Source organism: Plecotus auritus, assembly GCF_963455305.1.
Source record: "Plecotus auritus genome assembly, chromosome: 3".
In the NCBI taxonomy this organism is placed as follows: Eukaryota; Metazoa; Chordata; class Mammalia; order Chiroptera; family Vespertilionidae; genus Plecotus; species Plecotus auritus.
Window position 1 is genome coordinate 110,677,385 of NC_137772.1, and position 6,153 is coordinate 110,683,537.

A 6,153-nucleotide genomic window follows, 5' to 3' on the forward strand; every position below is an offset into this window, starting at 1 on the left:
AATGTACTCACGACACCAATATAAGCTGAATGGATAAGAAAACATGACCCATATATATGTAATTTTAAAAAGACCTACCTCACCCTAGCTTGGCCTGCGGACTGAAGGGTCCCAAGCTCCATTACGGTCAAAGGCACATGCCAGGGTTGCAAGCACCATCCCTAGTAGGTGGCATGTAGGAGGCAGCCAATCAATGATTCTCTCTCATCATTGATGTTTCTCTCTCTCTCTCTCCCCCTCTCCCTGCCCTCAGAAATCAATAACAATATATTTAAAATAAATAAATAAATAAATAAATAAGACCTCCTCAGAACAAGGGATTCACACAGACTTAAAGTGAAAGGATAGAAAAAAATTCTTCAGGAAAATGGAAATGAAAAGAAAGCTGGCATAGAAATACTTATAACTGACAAAATTGACCTCAAAGTGAAGGCCATAACAGGAGATAAGGAAGGCCACTTCATAATACAAAAGGGCTTGATATAACAAGAGGATATAACCCTAGTAAACATACTAGTATATGCACCCAATACAGGAGCATCCAAAAACATTAAAAAAAAAACTTTTGGGGAGAGTGGGATGTCCAGCTGGTGAGTGGGAACCTCTGTGTCACACACAACTAATGTGCAATTTAAAAATGAGTGATGTTGAGAAGGGCAAGAAGATTTTTGTTCAGAAGTGTGCCCAGTGCCATCCTGTGGAAAAGGGAGGCAAGCACAAGACTGGGCCAAATCTCCATGGTCTTTTTGGGTGAAAGACAGGTCAGGCCCCTGGATTTTCTTACATGGATGCCAACAAGAACAAAGATCTCACCTGGGGAGAGGCTACACTGATGGAGTATTTGGAGACTACCAATAAGTACATCCCTGGAACAAAAATGATCTTTGCTGACATTAAGAAGAGTGCAGAAAGGGCAGACTTGATAGCTTATCTCCAAAAAGCTACTAATGAGTAATAGCCACTACTTTATTTATTACAAATGTATCATGACTTCTTTTATGTGTACCATATTTAAATTGATCTCATACCCCAGAATTCAGATCAGAATGGCTAATAGAACATTTCTTTTGGGTAGTCGTGATTTACATAAGATTGGCTTGTGGTTAGATGAATATGGTCAGCTTTTTGAGTTTTGATGGTAATTTTGGTTCAGCAAGCGCTATCACGTTCCTCACTTCAAAAAATATGATTGGACTTGATTCATAGTGTTCAACTTTTCACAGAGGTGGTGAGTGCCATCTGAAAATCTGTAGGAGATTGGCTTATATTGAGATATATATAATTGGTTGTATTATATGTCTAAATTCTGAGGAAATTCCTTCACTGTCTCTTAGACATGCAAGACTTGCATATGTTTCAAGTTGTGCTCATTCACTTATTAAAAGGTATGGGTTTCAGTTAAGCTGGTAGTGACCATTTTATATTTTCAGTCCCAACTATGCCAATTTAATAAAATTCCCTGTATCTAAACTATTGCCTTTTACTGAATGAAAGTTATTTTAGTGTGGTTTATGTATAATATTAAATAAAGAGTATTTAACACTTCTACACTTTATAGATGATCTTTAAGGTCAGGTGCTTTTAAAATTCAGCATGACAAGGTATAGTAGCAAACTTTCTGAATTCTTTAATTCAGACTAAGTTATAATTCAAGATTATCTTGAACAGCTATTAATTTACTATATATGTGTGTGTGTGATTGATAATGGTGCTTTTTCCAGCTCACTAGGATAAAAGTAGAGAACGGATCATCAACACAAAATTGTAAAGTATGTCATCATAAGGCTCAAGATAATTAAAAACCAAGTTACAGATCATGAAAAAAAAAAAACCTCTGGAAATATCAAGGGAGAGATCAACAGCAATACAATAATAGTAGAGCACTTTATATCCCATTGACATCACTGGATACATTTGCCAGACAAAACTCAACAAGGAAACAGCAATCCAAAATGACTCACTAGATCAAATAGAATTAATTGACATCTTCAGAACATTTCACCCTAAAGCTACAGAATATACATTCTTCTCAAGTTCACATGGGACATTTTCAAACATAGACCACATGTTAGGACACAGGCAAAGTTAATACAAATTCAAGAAAGTAGAAATCATATCAAGCATCTTCTTAGATCACAATGGCATATAATTAGAAATCAACTAATTAAAAACAATAAAAAACAATCAAACACATGGATGCTAAATAGCATGCTATTAAACAATGAATGGGTTACCAAAGAGATCAAAGAAGAAATAAAAAACATCTTGGAAACAAATGACAATGAAAACACAACAATACAAACTCTACGTGTGTGAAAGCAATCCTGAGCAGGAAGTTCATAGCACTACCGGCATACCACAGAAAACAAGAAAAATTTGTAATAAGTTATCTAACTCTATAACTTAAATAATTAGAAAGAAGAGCCCAGAGTAAGTAGAAGGAAGTAAATAATAAAGATCAGAGTGGAAATACATGACATGGGCCCAATAAAACCAAGAGCTGGTTCTTTGAAAGGATAAACAAGATTGATGAACCTCTACCAAGACTCACCAAGAAACAAAGAGACAGGACCCAAATGAACAAAATAAGAAATGAAAGGGATGAAGTAACAACTGACCCCACAGAAATACAATGGATTTTTTTTTAAATACTATGAAAAACTCTAAACCAATAAAATGAACAACCTTGATGAAATGGACTTATTTCTAGAAAAATACAATCTTCCAAAACTCAATCAGGAGGAATAAGAAAACCTGAATGGGCTGATAATTACTGATGAAATTGAAGCATTAATCAAAACCCAGTAAACAAAAGTTCTGGTCCAAATGGCTTCACGGGGTGTTTTACCAAACATTCAAACAAGAGCTAACACCTATATTGTTCAAACTATTCCAAAAAAATTGAAGAGGAAGGAACAATTCCAAGCTCTTTCTATTAGCAAACAATACCCCAACACCAAAACCAAATAAAGACAGAACAAAGAAAGAGAATTACAGGCCAATATCCCTTATAAATATAGATGCTAAAATCCTTAAAAAATTTTAGCAAATCAAATTCAGCAATACATTAAAAAGATCACACACCATGAACAAATGGGATTTATTTCAGGGATGGAAGGCCAGTACAATATCTGTAAATCCATAAATGGGATACAGCATATTAACAGATTGCAAGACAAAAATCACATGATCATATCAATTGATGAAGAAAAAACATTTGACAAGATCCAACACCATTTCTTGATAAAAAACTCTCAGCAAATTGGGAATAGAGGTATCATACCTCAACAGAATAAGAGCCTTATATCAAAAACCTATAGCCAACATCATATTCAATGTGAAAAACGAAAACCATTTCCCTAAGAACAGGAACAAGACAAGGATGCGCACTTTCACCATTCCTATTCATCATAAAACTGAAAGTGCTAGCCGTAGCAATCAGACAAGGAGAAGAAATAAAAAGCATCCAAATTGGAAAGAAAGAAATAAAAATGTCATTATTTGCAGACGACATGATACTGTACATAGAAAATCCTAAAGACACCATCAAAAAATTACTAGATTTAATAACTGAATCCAGAAACATAGCAGGATATTAAATTAATATCCAAAAATATATGGCATTTTTTCATACCAATAATGGATTTTCAGAAAGAGATATTTTCTAAAAATCACATTTACCATTGAACCAAAAAAATTAAGATATCTAAGAATAAACTTAAATAAGGAAGTAAAAGACCTGTGCCCAGAAAACTACAGGACACTAAAAAAAAAAAGAGTTAGAGGAAGACATAAACAGATGGAAGAACATACCGTGTTCATTGATTGATCGACTTAACATCATTAAAATGTTCATACTACCCAAAGCAATCTATAGATTCAATGCACTCCCCATTAAAATACTAATGGCATATTTCACAGATGTAGAACAAACTCTCTAAAAATTCATCTGGAATAAAATAAGACCCCAAATAACTGCAGCAATCCTGAGAAAGAAGAACAAAGTAGGAGGGATCTCAATACCAGATATCAAGCTGTATTACAAAGCCACTGTTATCAAAACTGCCTGGTACTGGCGTAAGAACAGACATATAGACCAATGGAATAGAATAGAGAACCCAGAAATCGACCCAAACCACTATGCTCAATTAATATTTGACAAAGGAGGCAAAAGCATACAATGAATGTCAAGACAGTATCTTCAATAAATGCTGCTGGGAAATTGGACAGATACCTGCAAAAAAATGAAACTAGATCACCAACTTACACCATACACAAAAATAAACTCAAAATGGATAAAAGACTTAAACGTATGACAGGAAACCATAAAAACCTTTGAGGAATCCACAGGCACCAAAATATCAGACAAATGCCAAAGCAATATCTTTACCAATACAGTTCCTAGGGCAATGGAAACTAAAGAGAAAATAAACAACTGGGACTACATCAAAATAAAAAGCTTTTGAGCAGCAAAAGAAACCATCAACAAAAAAACAGGAAAGCCCACTGCATGGGAGAATATATTTGCCAATGTTATCTCTGATAAGGGTTTAATCTCCAACATTTACAGGAAACTCATGCAACTTAAGAAAAGGAAGATAAACAACCCAACCAAAAAATGGGCAACGGACCTAAATAGATACTTTTTGAAAGAGACCATACAGAAGGTCAAGAGCCATATGAAAACATACTCAAAGTCACTAATCATCTGAGAGATGCAAATCAAAATGACAATGCGGTACCATCTCACACCTGTTAGAATGGCTATCATCAACAAATCAACAAATGATAAGTGCTGGTGAGGATGCGGAAAAAAAGGAACCCTCGTGCACTGCTGGTGGGAATGCAGACTGGTGCAGCCACTGTGGAGAACAGTATGGAGTTTCCTCAAAAAACTAAAAATGGAACTCCCATTTGACCCAGTGATCCCACTTCTAGGAATATATCCCAAGAAACTAGAAACACCAATCAGAAAAGATATATACACCCCCTATGTTCATAGCAGCACAATTTACCATAGCTAAGATTTGGAAACAGTCTAAGTGCCCATCAGAAGATGAGTGAATTAGAAAATTGTGGTAAATCTACACAATGGAATACTATGGTACTGTAAAAGGAAGGAACTTCTACCATTTGCAACAGAATGGATGGACTTAGAGAGCATTATGCTAAGTGAAATAAGTGAGTTGGAGAAAGATAAATATCACATGATCTCACTCATTTGTGGAATATAATGAGCAACATAAACTGATGAACAGAAACAGATCCAGAGATGGAGAAGCATCGATCATACCATCAAACGTCAGAGGCAAGGCAGGGGAGAGTGGGGGGAAGAGGGAGAGATCAACCAAAGGACTTGTATGCATGCATATAAGCATAACCAATGGACACAGACACTAGGGGGGTGAGAGCATGAGCGGGGGCTGGGGGGCAATGGGGGGATAAGGATGGGGGGATAAGGACACATATGTAATACCTTAATCAATAAGGAAAATAAATAAATAGAAATAATTAATTAATCCAATCAATAGACATAGTATAGTTGAATGAGTATGAAAACATATCCTATATTACACTGTCTAAAGAGACCCACATCAGAGCAAATGATCTACATAGACTGAAAATGCTGGGATGGAAAAAAATATTTTATGCAAATGAAAACAAAGAAAAGCTGTGGGGTGCAATAAGTATATCAGACAAATTAGACTTCAAAACAAAAGCCATAATAAGAGAAAAAGAAGGAATTAGAAAATAATAAAAGAATCAATCAAAGAAAGTGTAAACACCCAATAAGGAATAAAAAAAGAAAATCTTGGTGAACATAAAGAGAGAGACCAACAGTAATACAGTCATTGCAGGGGATTTTAACACCCACTGGAATAAGTGGATAGATCTTCCACAACAAAAAATTAACAAGGTAACACCGACCTTAAAGGACAGGCTGGAACAAATGAATTAAACTGATATTTATAGAACATTTAATCCCAAAGCAGCAGAATATATTTTGAGGATTTTCAAGTGCACAAAGAACATTCTCTAGGATAGACCACATGTTAGGACACAATACAAGTTTTAATAAATTCAAAAAGTTTGAAATCATATCAAGCATCTTCTCTGACCACAATGGTATGAAACTAGAAATCCATTACAATA

At 35.0% G+C, this 6,153-nt stretch overlaps 1 pseudogene across 1 annotated transcript; it reads left to right on the top strand.

The window, feature by feature from the left end:
- Positions 1-637: 637 nt before the first annotated feature.
- LOC308243785 (cytochrome c-like) lies at positions 638-955 on the top strand (annotated as a pseudogene). The gene has a single exon. The product of its transcript is annotated as a cytochrome c-like (transcript).
- Positions 956-6,153: the final 5,198 nt, after the last annotated feature.